The 24,959-nt window shown below is 40.9% G+C and overlaps 1 protein-coding gene across 1 annotated transcript in view; it reads left to right on the plus strand.

Moving 5' to 3' along the window:
* Positions 1–3,531: 3,531 nt before the first annotated feature.
* The window catches only part of LOC126292177 (protein roadkill-like), a 54,796-nt gene continuing 33,368 nt past the window's right edge, over positions 3,532–24,959 (plus strand). The window contains exon 1 of the mRNA XM_049986017.1: positions 3,532–3,593. The gene's annotated coding sequence lies outside the window, so the exon portion shown is untranslated. The remainder of the gene's footprint in view (positions 3,594–24,959) is intronic.

A 24,959-nucleotide genomic window follows, 5' to 3' on the forward strand; every position in this document is an offset into this window, starting at 1 on the left:
GTATCGTATTTTCCCCATGTTTCTCAATTGACTGACAAACGCTTCCAACAAAAATTACTTTTTTATTTGCGAAAAATTATATCAGAACTACATTTGGCCTGGATTTGTTCACAGCACCATTTATAAAATCTAACAAATACATCTGGTGGGCAGCGGGACGAAATTACTATAAACTATCAGTTAAATTAAAATGTCGTTAAAATTCTTTTAAACAGTAAGAGTGGGCTCGTTTCAAAACTTTAAATACTGCATTCGCCGCGTTTTGAGCTCTGGTCAATTATAAAAGAAAATGGGATATTGGAATTTTGTCAACTATAGGTGCCAAAATTGTCAGCTTTAGGAGCAGGTCCATTTTAGAGTATCAATATTAGGTGCACTTCAAAGGTTAGTTCCTACTATTTTTACAAAAGTTTAAACTATCAGTTTAAAAAAAAATGATATTTTAGATGAAAGGTGAGACTTTGAAGTTCCAGAAAATAATTTTGGAGCCTACATTTATTTAATAGCATTAGAAGGCAGAAAAAATTCTCTTCATGTGTCGACTATAGGTGCTCTTACCTTATTATAATCTCACTTGTATATACAAAAAGGCGCGTATGTGCAGATGGCTTTTAAAGTTTTTCCGTTTCAGGGCCTGTATCCAAAGCTGCCTTCGGTTTTCATCCTTAGGGAAACTATCAGTAGCAACGAGAAACAGTTATACTTACTTCTGTAACCGAATTGTCACAGATAGTTTCCAAAATGTAATATGAGTCTGACTTTACAGGCATCACTTTCAACACTTTAATTTACGTGATACTCTATTTCAAGTGTAAAAAACATATAAAATTCACTTCAGTTGATTTCAATAAACGCATCTGCACTATCATAGAAACACACGTGAAACGTAATGCCATTTCCCCCGACAAACCGCTGAGTACAGCCATAAGCGCAACACGAAACCAACCATGTTTTGCCAATATTCACGTGACTTCAGCCCACAGATGTTGGAGCCACGAAAATGACGTCAGGGCCAGTCTATTATATTAATGGTTGAAGCACGGAACTGATAGTAATGCATTTATTACAGCCTTGTGACTACTTTAAGCAACATATTATAGACATAAACCTTCCTCGTAAATAAGTCTGTTATTGAAAATGTTATCAAACTCCTCGCAAAATACCTGGTTGTAGCATATCGACCAAAATTAGATTACCTCGACACAGATTGTCAGATAAAATGCGTCGCGCCAGAGGCGTACCACCCATAAGGTGCAAGTGGCTACCGATAAGCGCACAGAGCAGGAATGGCCGAAACTACACATCTGTGACACACAACAAATAACAGTAGTCGCGATATAGGCTGAACATTAGGATAAATGTGCTAGAAACGATTAATGTTAGTTTCTCAGAAATGATGTCCTCATTTGATCAGTTGTATATATCAATGCGGCAATGAAAATTGATGTGATGAGCATTCTCATTGCTTTCAGTTGGCACGCTTGATCATGTTTTTGAATTGAGGCACTGAGACCTGTAAGGGACCAAAGCACAGACAAGAAGTTTTGAGAAAAACAGATGTTTGTGGAAATCATATTTGTAGGCAAACTACCAGTTTCATGAGTTTGACTTTTTTTTAACAAAGTCTCAATATCCTATATCTCCATAAAAATTGTGGACCTGCTTTAAGTATGCAATTTAAATTAATATCTAGGATTATTACGATTAACGTTAATTCATTAAGATAACATATTCTCTCTACTGACAATAACGTCTTTCTGAAAATTGAGAAGTTTGTGATTACTGTGAAACTAGAATCAAAATATTCTTAACAGATACTAAATCTACCACGCTCACAGTTATGGCCCTTCCCAACACTTAATGGTGCTCGTGATCATCATTTACATTAAGCACATTCTCCAAGTCCAGATAAAACTGTCTGCTCGCTTCGGGCATGAAATTGGTCGCAATGTTAAATTTATGTGATTCAAGTTCGATCAAGTAGTTTTGTTAAGTCTTTGTCAAGGTTGATGTTTGCATTCCATGCATTTATTTGGGCGCTGTATCTTTTGCAAGGCATCTAAGGATTGTGGGGAAATGACAGACTGTGGTCTGCCTCGACGTGACTTGCAGAAAATGGCGGCCTCCCACGACCCCAATGAAGATTATGTTACTTTAAATGACAGTTTAAGGCAACTTGCTGAAAAATTCATCGTTTTAATATTTCTGAGATGTACATTGTTACCATGAACATCAACTTATAGTTTCGTAGTTAGTCCTCAGCGTTCACTGTACAGACTGGAATGCTGGAACCGTGGAACGTGAGGTTGTGGTGGGGCATTCCTCCGAGAACTTTCAGCTTTCGTGAAGAAACGGCGGTCAGTATGGCCAGCGAGCATTCCTGCGCCAATGCAAATGTGTGCTTTGGGTCCATACAGAATTGAATATCAGATAAATCTGTGAGACAGCTTTTTACAAAGGAATAAGTACAGTGCAAGGGTACTGTTTGGATAAAGGTGGTTCGCCTTAACATCAACATATGTCAGTAACGTGCATACATACTATAATCTCAAAACCGATAACGAGGTGTTTAGGGACCTTGTATTCCTCAGTACGATTAGGAAAGGATATATGAATGGTGCGAAAACTGGCAGTTGACCCTAAACAACGAAAAGTGTGAGGTCATCCACATGAGTGCTAAAAGGAACTCGTTAAACTTCGGTTAACGATAAATCAGTCAAATCTAAAGGCCGTAAACTCAACTAAATACCTAGGAATTACGAACAACTTCAATTGGAAGGAACACATAGAAAATGTTTTGGGGAAGGCTAACCAACGATTGCGTTTTATTGGCAGGACACTGAGAAAATGTAAGAAGACTGCCTACACTGCGATTGTCCGGCCTCTTTCAGAATACTGTTGCACGGTGTGGGATCCTTATCAGGTGGGACTGACGCAGTACATCTAGAAAGTTCAAAGAAGGGCAGCACGTTTTGCGTTATCGCGAAATATGAGCGAGAGTGCCACTGAAATGATACAGGATTTGGGCTGACCATCGTAAAAAGAAAGGCGTTTTTCATTGCGATGCAATCTTCTCACGAAATTCTAATCACAAACTTTCTCCCCCGAATGCGAAAATATTTTGTTGACACCGACCTATATAGGCAGGGACGATCACCACAATAAAATAAGGGAAATCAGAGCTCGCGCGGAAAGATATAGGTGTCGTTCTTTCAGCTCGCTATACGAGATTGGGATAATAAGAGAATTGTGAAAGTGGGTCGATGAACCCTCTGCCAAGCACTTAAATGTGATTTGCAGAGTATCCATGTAGATGTAGATGCAGAATTTATCTGTCTTGCGTATCACCTGGCAATGAAGTGTCACGTCGTGCGGGCTGATAGACGCGTATAAATGCCTCGTAGGCGAGTATACAAGAGAGAACAGGAACGCGATGTGCGATATGACATGCTGTGAAGAGGTGACGAAACTGCGTAAGCATTCAGATAAGCTAGCGAGCCAGATACTGCATGTGGAAACATACTGTACTTTAAAATGCAACAGTAAGCAGCAGTTGGAGTAAGCGCTTGGAACACGGTCCGCTGTAGAACGTGGTAAGATGAACGTGCCTAAGATTTTATAGTGCTTGTCTCAGAAAGGGAACACTGTTTACATTGCATGTGTGTCATGATCTAACATTCTAAACGTGCAAAGTAGCGTTTCTATCTCGAAAGTTATATTATTCGCTGTATAGGTACTACATCCATGCGAGTATGTTACACAAGGACTTCATCCTATGACGAAGGTAACAAATCTTAAGAGTGACGAATAGAAGACGGTGATGCTAGTTCCACTGTTTTATTTATTTTTAATTTTCTTGGCAACCAGCGCTAAATTCCGTCAGTTTAACGCTAGAGCGTAATATTTGCCGTATTGTTCGTCGTTTTCTGTAAGTAACACCTGAATATATATATATATATATATATATATATATATATATATATATATATATATATAAGTTCTGCTGCACAAATTAAAATCATTTGGAATAGCGCATATCAAAAGGACATTATGGAGATCGTCCATTTTTGTTTTGTTTTGTTTACGTGTCTTAAGATACTTATAATTAGGTATGTTTTGTCAAACAGTGTACCATGAAATCTCTGTTGGACTTAACATATTTTATCTGAGTAATGTAATGGCTAAGACACCGTATGCTCTGAAGATTTTAATTTTTTTTTCTGGACAATTCAATGCAATTTTCTACCCTCTTGCGTTGTAGTATATATTTCCTCGATAGTAATAAACGTTTAATATTAATAACTTGAATACACATTATTAATGTTCCACAACAATATTTATTTATCAGTTCATTATGAACCCGCTTTAGGCTCCTTCTGCCATCGTCTGATACCTTAATGCTAAATAAATAGTCTACACAACTTCAGCGAGAATTCATAGCCATTCAGAGATTCCTACACAATAATATATTAAATTTTATGACGATATCTAAACGAAACACAAACATAACGTAATACATAAATAGGCTCAAAACAAATAAATCTTGTATTATGGTATATTCAAATATTAAAACTATATGACTGTGCAAGCCAAAAATGTTCTATGAGTGAATAGTGGCAGAAGATACTGTATCATATGGACGAATTGGTAAATAGAACCAACCGACCGAAGAAAGGGGAGGGGTGGGAGGGGAAAAAGTTGATGGAATGTGGGGAAACAGTCACAACAAGCTTGTTATCTACTGGTCAGAGAAATCGCAAGTGGTGGCTCTTACTTTAATAAGAGTGAATAATGCCACTGTGTTGGTAATTAAGGACCAGGTCAGGATTCTTTGGTTGCTATTGATAAATGGTTAGAATTTCTAGTAATGTTAGTTTCTGCTTTTAGTTCCTTTATGGAGAACATCACGCTTCACATCATATTAATGATATTCATTTAGAGTTAGTTTAGCGAAGATGGAATCTTTCTTTTTCAGTCTCCAACCCATTTCATGTTCAGTCATTATAGTAGTTACAGACCTACCGGACTGACCTAGTTACAATTTGCTAAACAGATTGCAGGAAATTCTATAAATTCCACTCTGTTCTAAGGGTGGGATCTTATCTCTTCTGTTGAACGGAAGGTGGGGAAAAGTATTCCTAGTGCAAAAAGTTGGAGTGTATTTCCTGACTTTTAGTTTCGAGGCAAGAACCTGTGAAGTCCTAACCACATATAATGTGGAGGTCTATTTGTTATCAGTGTGGTTTTGTGACGTCTGAGGTGGATAAAGGAGTGCTGTTATCCTCTGTCTTTTTGTCGAGTATGTTGTCAGTTGGTGTAGGACTACAACGATTGTTTTGTGCCATTTCTATATTTACAATTAATTTTTCAAAATCTGATGTTTGTTTTATAGATGGTAGATGGTGCACCATGAAATGAGAGGCTGCATGTTTGTGTGTTATGGGATGCTGGAAACTGGCCAGTATTACTGTGGAGGTTTCTTTTCTGTTTTTGGCTTATACATTCGTATGGTTTTAGTATTTGAATATACTGCAATTGAAGGTTTATTTCTTCAGACCCTTCTTTAGATATTATTTATGCTTGTGTTTTGTATCTACATCGTCATAAAATATCGTATATCTTTGTATTACAATGAATTCTGGATGAAACTGTGTGAACTATCTGTGTAGTATACAGCATCATCTGCAAACAACTGCTCAGATTGTGTCCTAAATTGTTTGTATAGATAAGGGACAGCAAAGAGCCTATAATACTACCATGGGGAACGCCAGAAATCGCTTCTGTTTCACTCCATGACTTTCCGTCAATTCATACGAACTGTGACCTCTCTGACAAGAGAGATTCCAACTCTTCGTTCCATGGATCCATATTAAGGAGATCCTCGTCGATGTGGAAAACGTCACATTTTTAAAACCATTATATGATATTAATAAAAGGATACAAAATAATAATAATAGTAGTAGTAGTTGCACATTCAGTACATGGTTATGTTTAGAAATTCGTTTGGAGTAGATGGATTTTGTCACGACAAAGTTGTTCAGGTTGCTCGTATACTAAATCTTATTTGTAGCTTAACCGTTTCTGGTTTTTGAAAATGTGTGTTGCTGAGCTGTGGACTCCTTTTTTTGACTACAGTAAGTGCCTTGTTCCTAGTATTGATTTTGTGAACTGGTTTATTTGCTGTGAAGAGGTTATGTCATTTACAACAAATTTCATTAAGGACTAAGTATACTGATAAGCAGTAGCTAACATAACCATTTCCTTGAGCAGGCTTCGACAATATGTTCGTGAATTCACAGATCAGACAGTGCATATTACACGCTTTATGATACTGAAAACTTTTGTTTGACTTACAGAGTTATCTCATAATGTGATGCCGTACGATATCATGGAAATAAAGTAAGCAAATTAAGCGAATTTCTTTTATTTTTATGTCACCTATAAAGCAGGTGGTGACAGATGTGAAAATTACCGAACTATCAGTTTAATAAGTCACAGCTGCAAAATACTAACACGAATTCTTTACACACGAATGGAAAAACTAGTAGAAGCGGACCTTACGGAAGATCTGTTTGGATTCCGCAGAAATGTTGGAACACGTGAGGCAATACTAACCTTACGACTTACCTTAGAAGAAAGATTAAGAAAAGGCAAACCTACGTTTCTAGCATTTGTAGACTTAGAGAAATCTTTTGACAATGTTGACTGGAATATTCTCTTTCAAATTCTAAAGGTGGCAGGGGTAAAATACAGGGAGCGTAAGGCTATTTACAATTTGTACAGAAACCAGATGGCAGTTATAAGAGCTGAGGGGCATAAAAGGGAGGCAGTGGTTAGGAAGGGAGTGAGACAGGGTTGTAGCCTCTCTCCGATGTTATTCAATCTGTATCTTGAGCAAGCAGTAAAGGAAACAAAAGAAAAATTTGGAATAGGTATTAAAATTCACGGAGAAGAAATAAAAAGTTTGACGTTCGCCGATGACAGTGTAATTCTGTCAGAGACAGCAAAGGACTTGGAAGAGCAGTTGAACGGAATAGACAGTGTCTTAAAAGGAGGATATAAAATGAACATCAACAAAAGCAAAACGAGGATAATGGAATGTAGTCAAATTAAATCGGGTGATGCTGAGGGAATTAGATTAGGAAATGAGACACTTAAAGTAGTAAAGGAGTTTTGCTATTTAGGGATATAAAATAACTAATGATGGTCGAAGTAGAGAGGATATAAAATGTAGACTGGCAATGGCAAGGAAAGCGTTTCTGAAGAAGAGAAATTTGTTAACATCGAGTATAGATTTAATGGTCAGGAAGTTGTTTCTGAAAGTATTTGTATGGAGTGTAGCCATGTATGGAAGTGAAACATGGACAATAACTAGTTTGGACAAGAAGAGAATAGAAGCTTTCGAAGTGTGGCGGTACAGAACAATGCTGAAGATTAGATGGGTGGATCACATAACTAATGAGGAGGTATTGAATACCACCCAACGTGCTCTAGAAGGTGTAAGTCAACTACCCTGGCCAGCAAGATCTCCAGATCTGTCCCCCATTGAGCATGTTTGGGACTGGATGAAGTGTCGTCTCACGCGGTCTGCACGTCCAGCACGAACGCTGGTCCAACTGAGGCGCCTGGTGGAATTGGCAAGGCAAGCCGTTCCACAGGACTACATCCAGCATCTCTACGATCGTCTCCATGGGAGAATAGCATCCTGCATTGCTGCGAAAGGTGGACATACACTGTACTAGTGCCGACATTGTGCATGTTCTGTTGCCTGTGTATATGTGCCTGTGGTTCTGTCAGTGTGATCATGTGATGTATCTGACCCCAGGAATGTGTCAATAAAGTTTCCCCTTCCTGGGACAATGAATTCACGGTGTTCTTATTTCAATTTCCAGGAGTGTAGAATTGGGGAGAAGAGGAGTTTGTGGCACAACTTGACAAAAAGAAGGGACCGGTTGGTAGGACATGTTTGGAGGCATCAAGGAATCACAAATTTAGCATTGGAGGGCACCGTGGAGGGTAAAAATCGTAGAGGGAGACCAAGAGATGAATACACTAAGCAGATAAAGAAGGATGTAGGTTGCAGCAAGTACTGGGAGATGAAGAAGCTTGCACAGGATAGAGTAGCATGGAGAGCTGCATCAGACCAGTCTCAGGACTGAAGACCACAACAACAACAACATATCTGATAACATCCGCACTGCAGGTAAGGATTTGTCTACACGTTTCTGCAGTATAGTACCTTCTTTTCAACTGAATTTATCAGCAATTCTTAATGGCAGGAATTTACCTCCCAACCTCTTCTATCTACGCTTCCCTATATTTCCTGCGTTTGCTGGATGGAAACGTCTCACGTGTTCTGAACTGCATGCAGTGAGTCTTTTCAGTGTTTAATGTTAGTGAGTTTGCTATAAACCATTTATTAATGACCATGAAAATGTCACTACTATCATTTCTAACACTGTGCTCGAGTAGCTTTTTATTGGAATACTTCTGTCGTCTGCAAACAAAACAGACTCAGCGTCCGGTAAGATAACACTTGAGAGGTCATTAGTGTTCAAAAGTGAAAGCAATGGCTCCATTGTGGGACACGAAATGTAATTACTTTCCAATATGATGATAGGTGACAGCTCAATTCACTGGTATCTGGGACCGACACCCTTTGCTTCCTGTTCGCGATATATGACTAGAATCATTTTTAGCATTTCTGCAGTGTTGTTAGCTCTTTCTTTCCTCACTACTGAGGTTGGTAAAACAACATATTTAACTGGTTTTAATATAAATTAAACAAACGTAATAAATGAAGCAGCTGAGAGAAGCAGGTACGAAATTCAAGTGCTACAGGAAGGTTTAAGAATCATGAAAGAAGGTTGTATACGTGGAAGAACCCTGGAGATACTAACAGGTATCAGATAGATTATATAATGGTAAGACAGAGATTTAGGAACCAGGTTTTAAGTTGTAAGACATTTCCAGGGGCAGATGTGGACTCCGACCACAATCTATTGGTTATGACCTGTAGATTAAAACTGAAGAAACTGCAAAAATGTGAGAAATTAAGGAGATGGGACCTGGATAAACTGAAAGAAACAGAGGTCGTACAGAGTTTCAGAGAGAGCATAAGGGAACAATTGACAGGAATAGGGGAAAGAAATACAGTAGAAGAAGAATGGGTAGCTCTGAGGGATGTAGTAGTGAAGGCAGCAGAGGATAAAGTAGGTACAAAGACGAGGGCTGCTAGAAATCCTTGGGTAACAGAAGAAATATTGAATTTAATTGATGAAAGGAGAAAATATAAAAATGCAGTAAATGAAGCAGGCAAAAAGGAATACAAACGTCTCAAAAATGAGATCGACAGGAAGTGCAAAATGGCTAAACAGGGATGGCTAGAGGACAAATGTAAGGATGTAGAAGCTTATCTCACTAGGGGTAAGATAGATACTGCCTACAGGAAAATTAAAGAGACCTTTGGAGAGAAGAGAACCACGTGTATGAATATCAAGAGCTCAGATGGCAGCCCAGTTCTAAGCAAAGAAGGGAAGGCAGAAAGGTGGAAGGAGTATATAGAAGGTTTATACAAGGGCGATGTACTTGAGGACAATATTATGGAAATAGAAGAGGATGTAGATGAAGACGAAATGGGAGATACGATACTGCGTGAAGAGTTTGACAGAGCACTGAAAGACCTGAGTCGAAACAAGGCCCCCGGAGTAGACAACATTCCATTAGAACTACTGACGGCCTTGGGAGAGCCAGTCATGACAAAACTCTACCAGCTGGTGAGCAAGATGTATGAGACAGGCGAAATACCCTCAGACTTCAAGAAGAATATAATAATTCCAATCCCAAAGAAAGCAGGTGCTGACAGATGTGAAAATTACCGAACTATCAGTTTAATAAGCCACGGCTGCAAAATACTAACGCGAATTCTTTACAGACGAATGGAAAAACTGGTAGATGCAGACCTCGGGGAGGATCAGTTTGGATTCCGTCGAAATGTTGGAACACGTGAGGCAATACTGACCCTACGACTTACCTTAGAAGAAAGATTAAGAAAAGGCAAACCTACGTTTCTAGCATTTGTAGACTTAGAGAAAGCTTTTGACAATGTTGACTGGAATACTCTTTTTCAAATTCTAAAGGTGGCAGGGGTAAAATACAGGGAGCGAAAGGCTATTTATAATTTGTACAGAAACCAGATGGCAGTAATAAGAGTCGAGGGGCATGAAAGGGAAGCAGTGGTTGGGAAAGGAGTGAGACAGGGTTGTAGTTTCTCCCCGATGTTATTCAATCTGTATATTGAGCAAGCAGTAAAGGAAACAAAAGAAAAATTTGGAGTAGGTATTAAAATTCATGGAGACGAAGTAAAAACTTTGAGGTTCGCCGATGACATTGTAATTCTGTCAGAGACGGCAAAGGACTTAGAAGAGCAGTTGAACAGAATGGATAGTGTCCTGAAAGGAGGATATAAGATGAACATCAACAAAAGCAAAACGAGGATAATGGAATGTAGTCAAATTAAATCGGGTAATGCTGAGGGAATTAGATTAGGAAATGAGACACTTAAAGTAGTAAAGGAGTTTTGCTATTTAGGAAGTAAAATAACTGATGATGGTCGAAGTAGAGAGGATATAAAATGTAGACTGGCAATGGCAAGGAAAGCGTTTCTGAAGAAGAGAAATTTGTTAACATCGAATATAGATTTATGTATCAGGAAGTCGTTTCTGAAAGTATTTGTTTGGAGTGTAGCCATGTATGGAAGTGAAACATGGACGATTACTAGTCTGGACAAGAAGAGAATAGAAGCTTTCGAAATGTGGTGCTACAGAAGAATACTGAAGATAAGGTGGATAGATCACGTAACTAATGAGGAGGTATTGAATAGGATTGGGGAGAAGAGAAGTTTGTCGCACAACTTGACTAGAAGAAGGGATCGGTTGGTAGGACATGTTTTGAGGCATCAAGGGATCACAAATTTAGCATTGGAGGGCAGCGTGGAGGGTAAAAATCGTAGAGGGAGACCGAGAGATGAGTACACTAAGCAGATTCAGAAGGATGTAGGTTGCAGTAGGTAGTGGAAGATGAAGCAGCTTGCACAGGATAGAGTAGCATGGAGAGCTGCATCAAACCAGTCTCAGGACTGAAGACAACAACAACAACAACATAGGAAGGATAAGGCTCACAATCAAAACTTACAGGAAACCATGCTATGTATTCAATTCGTTGGACAGATTTTTCTTTTATGTTCTCTGAAAGTCGTAGGAGACCATTCTGCTGTTATTTCAAAGAACGAGCTACGAAACCTGACGGAACTTACTGTATGAGAGTTAGCGCTAATCTGCGAATACTCGTTTATCTTACTTATCAACTGCTTATCGGTGAGTATAGTGGGTAGTCCCCGACAATAATCAGCCATTCCACTTCGACCGAGAAAAACACTTGAACGACAGCTTGTACTGTTCTTGAGTGTGAACTCAGCCTCTGACATGGATAGTCCATTTGGGACTATGCGTGTATATAAGTGTTTTTAATGTTTTAACTTACATTTACTGCAATGAAGATGCCCACACACTGACCGAAATCTAGATGTGGAATAAACATAATTGCGACTGATTGCTGTACCCTTTACTAATTGAAACGAATACACTTGTTGGGCACAACTGTTTACCTATAGAATCAAACCTGATGAATTTAACTGTTAGGGAGGTTGTTCTCAAGGTATTCGTCTGCTGGAGTGTAGCCCTTTACAGAAGTGAGACACAGACACTAAGCAGCTCAGACACAAAGAGAATAGAAGCTTTTGAAATGTGTAGATTGGGTAACTATTGAAGTTCTGAAAGAACTAAGGAATGAATTACTTCACAACTGTACAAAGGAAGGGCTCTGCTGATCTGCTACAACTTGAGGTTTCAAGGAATGAATAGTTTGGTAATGGAAGGAAGTAAGGGGTAAAAGTTGTAGAGAGAAAAATCAGCATGAATACCGTATAAAGGGCCAAACACATACGGTTAACTAACATGCACGGTGTTGTGGGTAAAAGTGAAGGTATTATTATTGGTGACTGAGAACAGTGTACTGAATAACATTACATCAGTATTTACTTCATTCACAGACTAATGATTGTAGCTATTACGTGTAGTATGTTTTTAGATTGGTTAGTACCTGCAAGTACATGTGGCAAGGGCCAATAATGCTTATTCTCCGTAGGGCAGCAGGTCAGTTGCTGACGTGTGGACACAAGGACGCAAAACGGTTATCTGTGCTGACAGGTGTAGCCCGCTTAATGGTGCAATTACGACTGTGCAGAAAACATCGGGTAGTAAATTATGCTACATGTTTCAGGGAGGACTGTGAAACGCAGATAAAAACAGCGAACACACGGAAGTTGGTACCTGTTAAGACACCAATGGTCACAATATTTGCACTTATACCCCTAAGACCCTGTATGTGACATCTTCTTCTTAATTGGCGCTTTGGCCTGGGAGACCACGTATGTTCTCTACGTCCCTCCACCAATCGTTTCTGTTCCTGACTTGTGTGGTCCATTCTCCTTTCCTCAGACACGTCGCCTCCATATCCCTCTTGATATCATCTGTCAATCGTGTTTGCAGCCTTCCTTGGCACCTTCTTCTCTCCAAGGATCCTGAGGGCACTCCTGTCCTACCCTAATTAGGTGTCCTGCCCACATCAATATTCCTTTCTTCATCCTACAGCGAACATGAGCCTGTGGATATACAAGGTGCATTCAAGTTCTAAGGCCTCCGATTTTTTTTCTAATTAGCTACTCACCCAAAATCGATGAAACTGGCGTTACTTCTCGACGTAATCGCCCTGCAGACGTACACATTTTTCACAACGCTGACGCCATGATTCCATGGCAGCGGCGTAGGCTTCTTTATGAGTCTGTTTTGACCACTGGAAAATCGCTGAGGCAATAGCAGCACGGCTGGTGAATGTGCGGCCACGGAGAGTGTCTTTCATTGTTGGAAAAAGCCAAAAGTCGCTAGGAGCCAAGTCAGATGAGTAGGGAGCATGAGGAATCACTTCAAAGTTGTTATCACGAAGAAACTGTTGCGTAACGTTAGCTCGATGTGCGGGTGCGTTGTCTCGGTGAAACAGCACATGCGCAGCCCTTGCAGTGCAGGAAGGAATTTGTTCTTCAAAACATTTTCGTAGGATGCACCTGTTACGGTAGTGCCCTTTGGAACGCACTGGGTAAGGATTACGCCCTCGCTGTCCCAGAGCATGGACACCATCATTTTTCAGCACTGGCGGTTACCCGAAATTTTATTTGGTGGCGGTGGGTCTGTGTGCTTCCATTGTGCTGACTGGCGCTTTGTTTCTGAATTGAAAAATGGCATCCACGTCTCATCCATTGTCGCAACCGACGAAAAGAAAGTTCCATTCATGCTGTCGTTGCGCGTCAACATTGCTTGGCAACATGCCACACGGGCAGACATGTGGTCATCTGTCAGCATTCGTGGCACCCACCTGGATGGCACTTTTCGCATTTTCCGGTCGTCATGCAGGATTGTGTGTACACAACCCACAGAAATGCCAACTCTGAAGGCGATCTGTTCAACAGTCATTCGGCGATCCCCCAAAACAATTCTCTCCACTTTCTCGATCATGCCGTCAGACCGGCTTGTGCAAGCCCGAGGTTGTTTCAGTTTGTTGTCACACGATGTTCTGCCTTCATTAAACTGTCGCACCCACGAAAGCACTTTCGACACATCCATAACTCCATCACCACATGTCTCCTTCAACTGTCTATGAATTTCAATAGGTTTCACACCATTCAGCCGGCCGCGGTGGTCTAGCGGTTCTAGGCACTCAGTACGGAACCGCGCGACTGCTACGGTCGCAGGTTTGAATCCTGCCTCGGGCATGGATGTGTGTGATGTCCTTAGGTTAGTTAGGTTTAAGTAGTTCTAAGTTCTAGGGGACTGGTGACCACAGATGTTAAGTCCCATAGTGCTCAGAGCCATTTAAATATGTCTATGTATATGACTAGAGCAATAAAAATCAAATTAGTGTAATGAATAAATTACTAACGAGGAGCAATTACATTGAGGTAACAAAAGTCCTAACATCGTGTCACACCTCATTTTGCCTGGTGCAATGCAGCATCGTGACTTAAGAAATTATTGGAAGTCCACAGCGTCAAATACTGAGCCTGCTGCCACCATATCGGTCCTTAATTGCAAAAGTGTTGCTGCTTGAGGATTTTGTGCATGAACTGACCTCTCGATTACGTTCCATAGATGTTCGATGGGATTCATGTTGGGCGATGTGGGTGGCCAAGTCATTCACTCAAATTGTCCAGAATGTTCCTCAGACTAATCACAACAGTTATGACCAGTACCATGTCGCACTGTCTTCCATAAAAATTCCAACGTTTTTTGGCATAAGATGGTCTCCAAGTAGAAGAACATAACCATTTTCATTCACTGATCGGTTCTGTTGGACCAGTTGCACAGTGCGTTGTTGACAACTTGGTTCCATGTTTTCATAGGCTCTGCGCCACACTCGAACCTCACCATCAGCTCTTACAAACTGAAATCGAATCTAATCTAACGACGACACACTTTTCCAGTCGTCTATGGTCCAACATGTATACATGGAAGAACCCTGGAGATACTAGAAGGTTTCAGATAGATTATATAATGGTAAGACAGAGAATTAGGAACCAGGTTTTAAATTGTAAGACATTTCCAGGGGCAGATGTGGACTCTGACCACAATCTATTGGTTATGAACTGTAGATTGAAACTGAAGAAACTGCAAAAAGGACATGGGACATGGATAAACTTAAAGAATCAGAGGTTGTACATAGTTTCAAGTAGAGCATAAGGAAACAATTGACAGGAATGTGGGAAAGAAATACAGTAGAAGAAGAATGGGTAGCTTTGAGGAATGAAACAGTGAAGGCTGCACAGGATCAAGTAGGTAAAAAGACGAGGGCTAGTAGAAATACTTGGGTAACAGAAGAGCTACTGAATTTAATTGATGAAGGGCGAAAATACAAAAATGCAGTAACTGAAGCAGGCAAAAAGCAATAGAAACGTCTCAAAAATGAGGTCGACAGGAAGTGCAAAATGGCTAAGCAGGGATGGCTAGAGGACAAATGTAAGGAAAATTAAAGAGACCTTTGGAGATAAGAGAACTGCTTGTATGAATATCAAGAGCTCAGATGGAAACCCAGTTCTAAGCAAAGAAGGGAAAGCAGAAAGGTGGAAGGAGTATGTAGAGGGTCTATACGAGGCCGATGTACTTGGGAACAATATTATGGAAACGGAAGAGGATGTAGATGAAGATGAAACGGGAGATATAATACTGTGTGAATTTGACAGAGCACTGAAAGACCTGAGTCGAAACAAGGCCCCAGAAGACGACAACATTCCATTGGAACTACTCATGGCCTTGGGAGAGCCAGTCCTGACAAAACTCTACCATCTGGTGAGCAAGATGTATGAGACAAGCGAAATTCCCTCAGACGTCAAGGAGAATATAATAATTCCAATCCCAAAGCAAGCAGGTGTTGACAGATGTGAAAATTACCGAACTACCAGTTTAATAAGTCACAGCTGCAAAATATTAACACCAATTCTTTACAGACGAATGGAAAAACTGGTAGAAGTTGACCTTGGGGAAGATCAGTTTGGATTCTGTAGAAATGTTGGAAAACTTGAGGCAATACTGACTTTACGACTTATCTTAGAAGAAAGATTAAGGAAAGGAAAACCTACGTTTCTAGCATTTCTAGACTTAGAGAAAGCTTTTGAAAATGTTGACTGGAACACTCTCTTTCAAATTCTAATGGTTGCAGGGGTAAAATACAGGGTGCGAAGCGCTATTTACAATTTGTACAGAAGCCAGATGGCAGTTATAAGAGTCGAGACACATGAAAGGGAAGCAGTGGTTGGGAAGGGAGTGAGACAGTGTTGTAGCCTTTCCCCGATGCTTTTCAATCTGTATACTGAGCAAGCAGTAAAGGAAACAAAAGAAAACTTCGGAGTAGGTATTAAAATCCATAAAGAAGAAATAAAAACTTTGAGGTTCGCCGATGACATTGTAATTCTGTCAGAGCCAGCAAAGGACTTGGAAGGGCTGTTGAACGGAATGTACAGTGTCTTGAAAGGAGGGTATCAGATGAACATCAACAATAGCAAAACGAGGATAATGGAATGTAGTCGAATCAAGTCGGGTGATGCTGAGGGAATTAGATTAAGAAATGAGACACTTAAAGTAGTAAGAGTTTTGCTATTTGGGAGTAAAACAATTGATGATTGTCGAAGCAGAGAGGATATAAAATGTAGACTGGCAATGGCAAGGAAAGCGTTTCTGAAGAAGAGAAATTTGTTAACATCGAGTATAGATTTAATGGTCAGGAAGTCGTTTCTGAAAGTATTTGTATGGAGTGTAGCCATGTATGGAAGTGAAACATGGACAATAACTAGTTTGGACAAGAAGAGAATAGAAGCTGTCGATACGTGGTGCTACAGAAGAATGCTGAAGATTAGATGGGTGGATCACATAACTAATGAGGAGGTATTGAATAGAATTGGGGAGAAGAGGAGTTTGTGGCACAACTTGACAAAAAGAAGGGACCGGTTGGTAGGACATGTTCTGAGGCATCAAGGGATCACAAATTTAGCATTGGAGGGCATCGTGGAGGGTAAAAATCGTAGAAGGAGACCAAGAGATGAATACACTAAGCAGATTCAGAAGGATGTAGGCTGCAGTAGGTACTGGGAGATGAAGAAGCTTGCACAGGATAGAGTAGCATGGAGAGCTGCATCAAACCAGTCTCAGGACTGATGACCACAACAACAACAACAACAACAACAACAACATATCTGATAACATCCGCACTGCAGGTAAGGATTTGTCTACACGTTTCTGCAGTATAGTACCTTCTTTTCAACTGAATTTATCAGCAATTCTTAATGTCAGGAATTTACCTCCCAACCTCTTCTATCTACGCTTCCCTATATTTCCTGCGTTTGCTGGATGGAAACGTCTCACGTGTTCTGAACTGCATGCAGTGAGTCTTTTCAGTGTTTAATGTTAGTGAGTTTGCTATAAACCATTTATTAATGACCATGAAAATGTCACTACTATCATTTCTAACACTGTGCTCGAGTAGCTTTTTATTGCAATACTTCTGTCGTCTGCAAACAAAACAGACTCAGCGTCCGGTAAGATAACACTTGAGAGGTCATTAGTGTTCACAAGTGAAAGCAATGGCTCCATGGTGGGACACCACATGTAATTACTTTCCAATATGATGATAGGTGACAGCTCAATTCACTGGTATCTGGGACCGACACCCTTTGCTTCCTGTTCGCGAGATATGACTAGAATCATTTTTAGTATTTCTGCAGTGTTCTTAGCTCTTTCTTTCCTCACTACTGAGATTGGTAAAACAACATATTTAACTGGTTTTAATATAAATTAAACAAACGTAATAAATAAAGCAGCAGAGAGAAGCAGGTACGAAATTCAAGTGCAACAGGAAGCATAAGGCTCACAATCAAAACTTACAGGAAACCATACAATGTATTCAATTCGTTGGACAGATTTTTCTTTTATGTTCTCTGAAAGTCGTAGGAGACCATTCTGCTGTTATTTCAAAGAACGAGCTACAAAACCTGACGGAACTTACTGTATGAGAGTTAGCGCTAATCTGCGAATACTCGTTTATCTTACTTATCAACTGCTTATCGGTGAGTATAGTGGGTAGTCCCCGACAATAATCAGCCATTCCACTTCGACCGAGAAAAGCACTTGAACGACAGCTTGTACTGTTCTTGAGTGTGAACTCAGCCTCTGACATGGATAGTCCATTTGGGACTATGCGTGTATATAAGTGTTTTTAATGTTTTAACTTACATTTACTGCAATGAAGATGCCCACACACTGACCGAAATCTAGATGTGGAATAAACATAATTGCGACTGATTGCTGTACCCTTTACTAATTGAAACGAATACACTTGCTGGGCACAACTGTTTACCTATAGAATCAAATCTGATGAATTTAACTGTTAGGAAGGTTGTTCTCAAGGTATTCGTCTGCTGGAGTGTAGCCCTTTACAGAAGTGAAACACAGACACTAAGCAGCTCAGACACAAAGAGAATAGAAGCTTTTGAAATGTGTAGATTGGGTAACTATTGAAGTTCTGAAAGAACTAAGGAATGAATTACTTCACAACTGTACAAAAGAAGGGCTCTGCTGATCTGCTACAACTTGAGGTTTCAAGGAATGAATAGTTTGGTAATGGAAGGAAGTAAGGGGTAAAAGTTGTAGAGAGAAAAATCAGCATGAATACCGTATAAAGGGCCAAACGCATACGGTTAACTAACATGCACGGTGTTGGGGGTAAAAGTGAAGGTATTATTATTGGTGACTGAGAACAGTGTACTGAATAACATTACATCAGTATTTACTTCATTTACAGACTAATGATTGTAGCTATTACGAGTAGTATGTTTTTAGATTGGTTAGTACCTGCAAGTACATGTGGCAAGGGCCAATAATGCTTATTTTCCGTAGGGCAGCAGGTCAGTTGCTGACGTGTGGACACAAGGACGCAAAACGGTTATCTGTGCTGACAGGTGTAGCCCGCTTAATGGTGCAATTACGACTGTGCAGAAAACATCGGGTAGTAAATTATGCTACATGTTTCAGGGAGGACTGTGAAACGCAGATAAAAACAGCGAACACACGGAAGTTGGTACCTGTTAAGACCCCAACGGTCACAATATTTGCACTTATACCCCTAAGACCCTGTATGTGACTTCTTCTTCTTAATTGGCGCTTTGGCCTGGGAGACCACGTATGTTCTCTACGTCCCTCCACCAATCGTTTCTGTTCCTGACTTGTGTGGTCCATTTTCCTTTCCTCAGACACGTCGCCTCCATATCCTTCTTGATATCATCTGTCAATCGTGTTTGCAGCCTTCCTTGGCACCTTCTTCTCTCCAAGGATTCTGAGGGCGCAGCGAACATGAGTCTGTGGATATACGAGGTGCATTCAAGTTCTAAGGCCTCCGATTTTTTTTCTAATTAGCTACTCACCCAAAATCGATGAAACTGGCGTTACTTCTCGACGTAATCGCCCTGCAGACGTACGCATTTTTCACAACGCTGACGCCATGATTCCATGGCAGCGGCGAAGGCTTCTTTATGAGTCTGTTTTGACCACTGGAAAATCGCTGAGGCAATAGCAGCACGGCTGGTAAATGTGCGGCCACGGAGAGTGTCTTTCATTGTTGGAAAAAGCCAAAAGTCACTAGGAGCCAAGTCAGATGAGTAGGGAGCATGAGGAATCACTTCAAAGTTGTTATCACGAAGAAACTGTTGCGTAACGTTAGCTCGATGTGCGGGTGCGTTGTCTCGGTGAAACAGCACATGCGCAGCCCTTGCAGTGCAGGAAGGAATTTGTTCTTCAAAACATTTTCGTAGGATGCACCTGTTACCGTAGTGCCCTTTTGAACACAATGGGTAAGGATTACGTCCTCGCTGTCCCAGAACATGGACACCATCATTTTTTCAGCACTGGCGGTTACCCGAAATTTTTTTGGTGGCGGTGAATCTGTGTGCTTCCATTGAGCTGACTGGCGCTTTGCTTCTGGATTGAATAATGGCATCCACGTCTCATCCATTGTCACAACCGACGAAAAGAAAGTCCCATTCATGCTGTCGTTGCGCGTCAACATTGCTCGGCAACATGCCACACGGGCAGTCATGTGGTCATCTGTCAGCATTCGTGGCACCCACCTGGATGGCACTTTTCGCATTTTCCGGTCGTCATGCAGGATTGTGTGCACAGAACCCACAGAAATGCCAACTCTGAAGGCGATCTGTGCAACAGTCATTCAACGATCCCCCAAAACAATTCTCTCCACTTTCTCGATCATGTCGTCAGACCGGCTTGTGCGAGCCCGAGGTTGTTTCAGTTTGTTGTCACACGATGTTCTGCCTTCATTAAACTGTCGCACCCACGAAAGCACTTTCGACATATCCATAACTCCATCACCACATGTCTCCTTCAACTGTCGATGAATTTCAATAGGTTTCACACCATTCAGCCGGCCGCGGTGGTCTAGCGGTTCTAGGCACTCAGTCCGGAACCGCGCGACTGCTATGGTCGCAGGTTTGAATCCTGCCTCGGGCACGGATGTGTGTGATGTCCTTAGGTTAGTTAGGTTTAAGTAGTTCTAAATTCTAGGGGACTGATGACCATAGATGTTAAGTCCCATAGTGCTCAGAGCCATTTAAATATGTCTATGTATATGACTAGAGCAATAAAAATCAAATTAGTGTAATGAATAAATTACTAACGAGGAGCAATTACATTGAGGTAACAAAAGTCCTAACATCGTGTCACACCTCATTTTGCCTGGTGCAATGCAGCATCGTGACTTAAGAAATTATTGGAAGTCTACAGCGTCAAATACTGAGCCTGCTGCCACCATATCGGTCCTTAATTGCAAAAGTGTTGCTGCTTGAGGATTTTGTGCATGAACTGACCTCTCGATTACGTTCCATAGATGTTCGATGGGATTCATGTTGGGCGATGTGGGTGGCCAAGTCATTCACTCAAATTGTCCAGAATGTTCCTCAGACTAATCACAACAGTTATGGCCCAGTACCATGTCGCACTGTCTTCCATAAAAATTCCAACGTTTTTTTGCCATAAGATGGTCTCCAAGTAGAAGAACATAACCATTTTCATTCACTGATCGGTTCTGTTGGACCAGTTGCACAGTGCGTTGTTGACAACTTGGTTCCATGTCTTCATAGGCTCTGCGCCACACTCGAACCTCGCCATCAGCTCTTACAAACAGAAATCGCATCTAATCTAACGACGAAACACTTTTCTAGTCGTCTATGGTCCAACATGTATACATGGAAGAACCCTGGAGATACTAGAAGGTTTCAGATAGATTATATAATGGTAAGACAGAGAATTAGGAACCAGGTTTTAAATTGTAAGACATTTCCAGGGGCAGATGTGGACTCTGACCACAATCTATTGGTTATGAACTGTAGATTGAAACTGCAGAAACTGCAAAAAGGAGATGGCACCTGGATAAACTAAAAGAACCAGAGGTTGTACATAGTTTCAGGTAGAGCATAAGGAAACAATTGACAGGAATGTGGGAAAGAAATACAGTAGAAGAAGAATGGGTAGCTTTGAGGAATGAAACAGTGAAGGCAGCACAGGATCAAGTAGGTAAAAAGACGAGGGCTAGTAGAAATACTTGGGTAACAGAAGAGATACTGAATTTAATTGATGAAGGGCGAAAATACAAAAATGCAGTAACTGAAGCAGGCAAAAAGCAATAGAAACGTCTCAAAAATGAGGTCGACAGGAAGTGCAAAATGGCTAAGCAGGGATGGCTAGAGGACAAATGTAAGGAAAATTAAAGAGACTTTTGGAGATAAGAGAACTGCTTGTATGAATATCAAGAGCTCAGATGGAAACCCAGTTCTAAGCAAAGAAGGGAAAGCAGAAAGGTGGAAGGAGTATGTAGAGGGTCTATACGAGGCCGATGTACTTGGGGACAATATTATGGAAACGGAAGAGGATGTAGATGAAGATGAAACGGGAGATATAATACTGTGTGAATTTGACAGAGCACTGAAAGACCTGAGTCGAAACAAGGCCCCAGAAGACGACAACATTCCATTGGAACTACTCATGGCCTTGGGAGAGCCAGTCCTGACAAAACTCTACCATCTGGTGAGCAAGATGTATGAGACAAGCGAAATTCCCTCAGACGTCAAGGAGAATATAATAATTCCAATCCCATAGAAAGCAGGTGTTGACAGATGTGAAAATTACCGAACTATCAGTGTAGTAAGTCACAGCTGCAAAATATTAACACCAATTCTTTACAGACGAATGGAAAAACTGGTAGAAGTTGACCTCGGGGAAGATCCGTTTGGATTCTGTAGAAATGTTGGAAAACTTGAGGCAATACTGACTTTACGACTTATCTTAGAAGAAAGATTAAGGAAAGGAAAACCTACGTTTCTAGCATTTCTAGACTTAGAGAAAGCTTTTGAAAATGTTGACTGGAACACTCTCTTTCAAATTCTAATGGTGGCAGGGGTAAAGTACAGGGAGCGAAACGCTATTTACAATTTGTACAGAAACCAGATGGCAGTTATAAGAGTCGAGGAACATGAAAGGGAAGCAGTGGTTGGGAAGGGGGTCACACAGTGTTGTAGCCTTTCCCCGATGCTATTCAATCTGTATATTGAGCAAGCAGTAAAGGAAACAAAAGAAAACTTCGGAGTAGGTATTAAAATCCATAAAGAGGAAATAAAAACTTTGAGGTTCGCCGATGACATTGTAATTCTGTCAGAGACAGCAAAGGACTTGGAAGAGCAGTTGAACGGAATGTACAGTGTCTTGAAAGGAGGGAATAAGATGAACATCAACAATAGCAAAACGAGGATAATGGAATGTAGTCGAATCAAGTCGGGTGATGCTGAGGGAATTAGATTAGGAAATGAGACACTTAAAGTAGTAAAGGAGTTTTGCTATTTGGGGAGCAAAATAACTGATGAGGGTTGAAGTAGAGAGGATATAAAATGTAGACTGGCAATGGCAAGAAAAGCGTTCCTGAAGAAGAAAAATTTGTTAACATCGTGTATTTGATTTAAATGTCAGGAAGTCGTTTCTGAAAGCATTTGTATGGAGTGTAGTCATGAATGGAAGTGAAACGTGGACGATAAATAGTTTAGACAAAAAGAGAATAGAAGCTTTCGATATGTAGTGCTACAGAAGAATGCTGAAGATTAGATTAGTGGATCACATAACTAATGAGGAGGTATTGAATAGAATTGGGGAGAAGAGGAGTTTGTGGCACAACGTGATAAGAAGAAAGGATCGGTTGGTAGGACATGTTCTGAGGCATCAAGGGATCACCAATTTAGTATTGGAGGGCAGTGTGGAGGGTAAAAATCGTAGAGGGAGACCAAGAGATGAATACACTAAGCGGATTCAGAAGGATGTAGGCTGCAGTAGGTACTGGGAGATGAAGAAGCTTGCACAGGATAGAGTAGCATGGAGAGCTGCATCAAACCAGTCTCAGGACTGAAGACCACAACAACAACATAGTCCAACCGAGCCCTAGGAGAGGCACTGAAAACGATATCGTGCTTTTTGCAAAGGCACTAAAGTCGGTTATCGGCTGCCACAGCTCATTTGCGCCAAGTTTCTCCGCACTGTCCTAACGAAAGCAGTGTTGCTTTTCCATTAACACTGACAACTCTACGCAGACACCGAAGTTCAGTGAAGGCCGTCGGCCACTACGTTGTCTGTGGTGAGACGTAATGCCTGAAATTCAGTATTCTCGGAACACTATTGACACTGTGGATCTCGAAATACTGAATTTCCTAACGATTTCAGAAGTGGTATGTCCCCCACATGCAGTTGCAACTACCATTCTGCTTTCAAAGTCTGTTAATTCCCATCATGCGTTCATAATCACATCGGAAACGTTTTCACATGAATCATCTGAGTGCAAATAACAGCTCCGCCAACGCACTGCACTTTTATAGCTTGTGTACTCGATACTGCCGTCGGTATATGTGCAGTTCGCAACCCCGTGACTTGTCAACTCAGTGCAACTTAAGTGCAGTAATGGGAGGCTCACAAATGTACCCTGTGGACCGCTCACATGTTTGAACAACCGCTTGAAACAATATATTTTATCAGAAAAGCTCTTATTTGGTATTCCCCGAAAGTCACGAACTATTACTTTGATGTGATGATCTCGAAGAACTGGTTTGAAAGCTGATAAATTTACAGTATGAGACTTAACTTGAACAATTTATTTTACTTATCAGTCTCTTATCTCTGAGATAAACAGGTGATCCCCCATTCCATGGAAACTGAGAAAACACTTGAAGGACAATCGATAGTGGGTTAACACATGGGATTGACGTAAATGCAGTACGAATTTCAGCCTACACTGACATAAAGTACGAGCTGAACCATTGTACAGCTAGCGCTGGAATGGATGGTTTTACTACTGAAACTTTTGTGAAGTCTCGTTTTCACTGTAGGCTTGTACAATCTCTCTTCGCGAGATATACGAAGGAGGGAGCAATATACTGCTTGGCTCCTCGGTGAAGGTATGTTCTCGAAACTTCAACAAAAGCCCGTACCGAGCTACGGAGCGTCTCTCCTGCCAAGTCTTCCACTGGAGTTTATCTATCATCTCCGTAACGCATTCGCGATTACTAAATGATCCTGTAACGAAGCGCGCTGCTCTCCGTTGGATCTTCTCCATGTCTTCTGTCAACCCTATCTGGTACGGATCCCACACTGCTGAGCAGTATTCAAGCAGACGGCGAACTAGCGCACTGTAACCTACTTTCTTTATTTTCGGATTGCATTTCCTTACGATTCTTCCAATGAATCTCAGTCTGGCATCTGCTTTACCGACGATCAACTTTATGTGATCATTCCATTTTAAATCACTCCTAATGCGTACTCCCAGATAATTTATGGAATTAACTGCTTCCAGTTGCTGACCTATTTTGTAGCTAAATGATATGGGATCTATCTTTCTGTGTATTCGCAGCACTTTAGACTTGTCTACATTGAGATTGAATTGCCATTCCCTGCACCATGCGTCAATTCGCTGCACATCCTCTTGCATTTCAGTACAATTTTCCATTGTTACAACCTCTCGATATACCATCCACAAAAAGTCTCAGTGAACTTCCGATGTCATCCACAAGGTCATTTATGTATATTGTGAATAGCAACGGTCTTACGACACTCCCCTGCGCCACACCTGAAATCACTCTTACTTCGGAAGACTTCTCTCCATTGCTGCTGCACTCTCATCTGCTGAAAAGCGCTTTCTATAAAAAATGAAATGAGCGTATGGCATCTTTGCCCGGGAGGCCCCTGTTCGGGGAAGTTCGGCAG

Source organism: Schistocerca gregaria, chromosome 9 (genome assembly GCF_023897955.1).
Source record: "Schistocerca gregaria isolate iqSchGreg1 chromosome 9, iqSchGreg1.2, whole genome shotgun sequence".
NCBI lineage: Eukaryota > Metazoa > Arthropoda > Insecta > Orthoptera > Acrididae > Schistocerca > Schistocerca gregaria.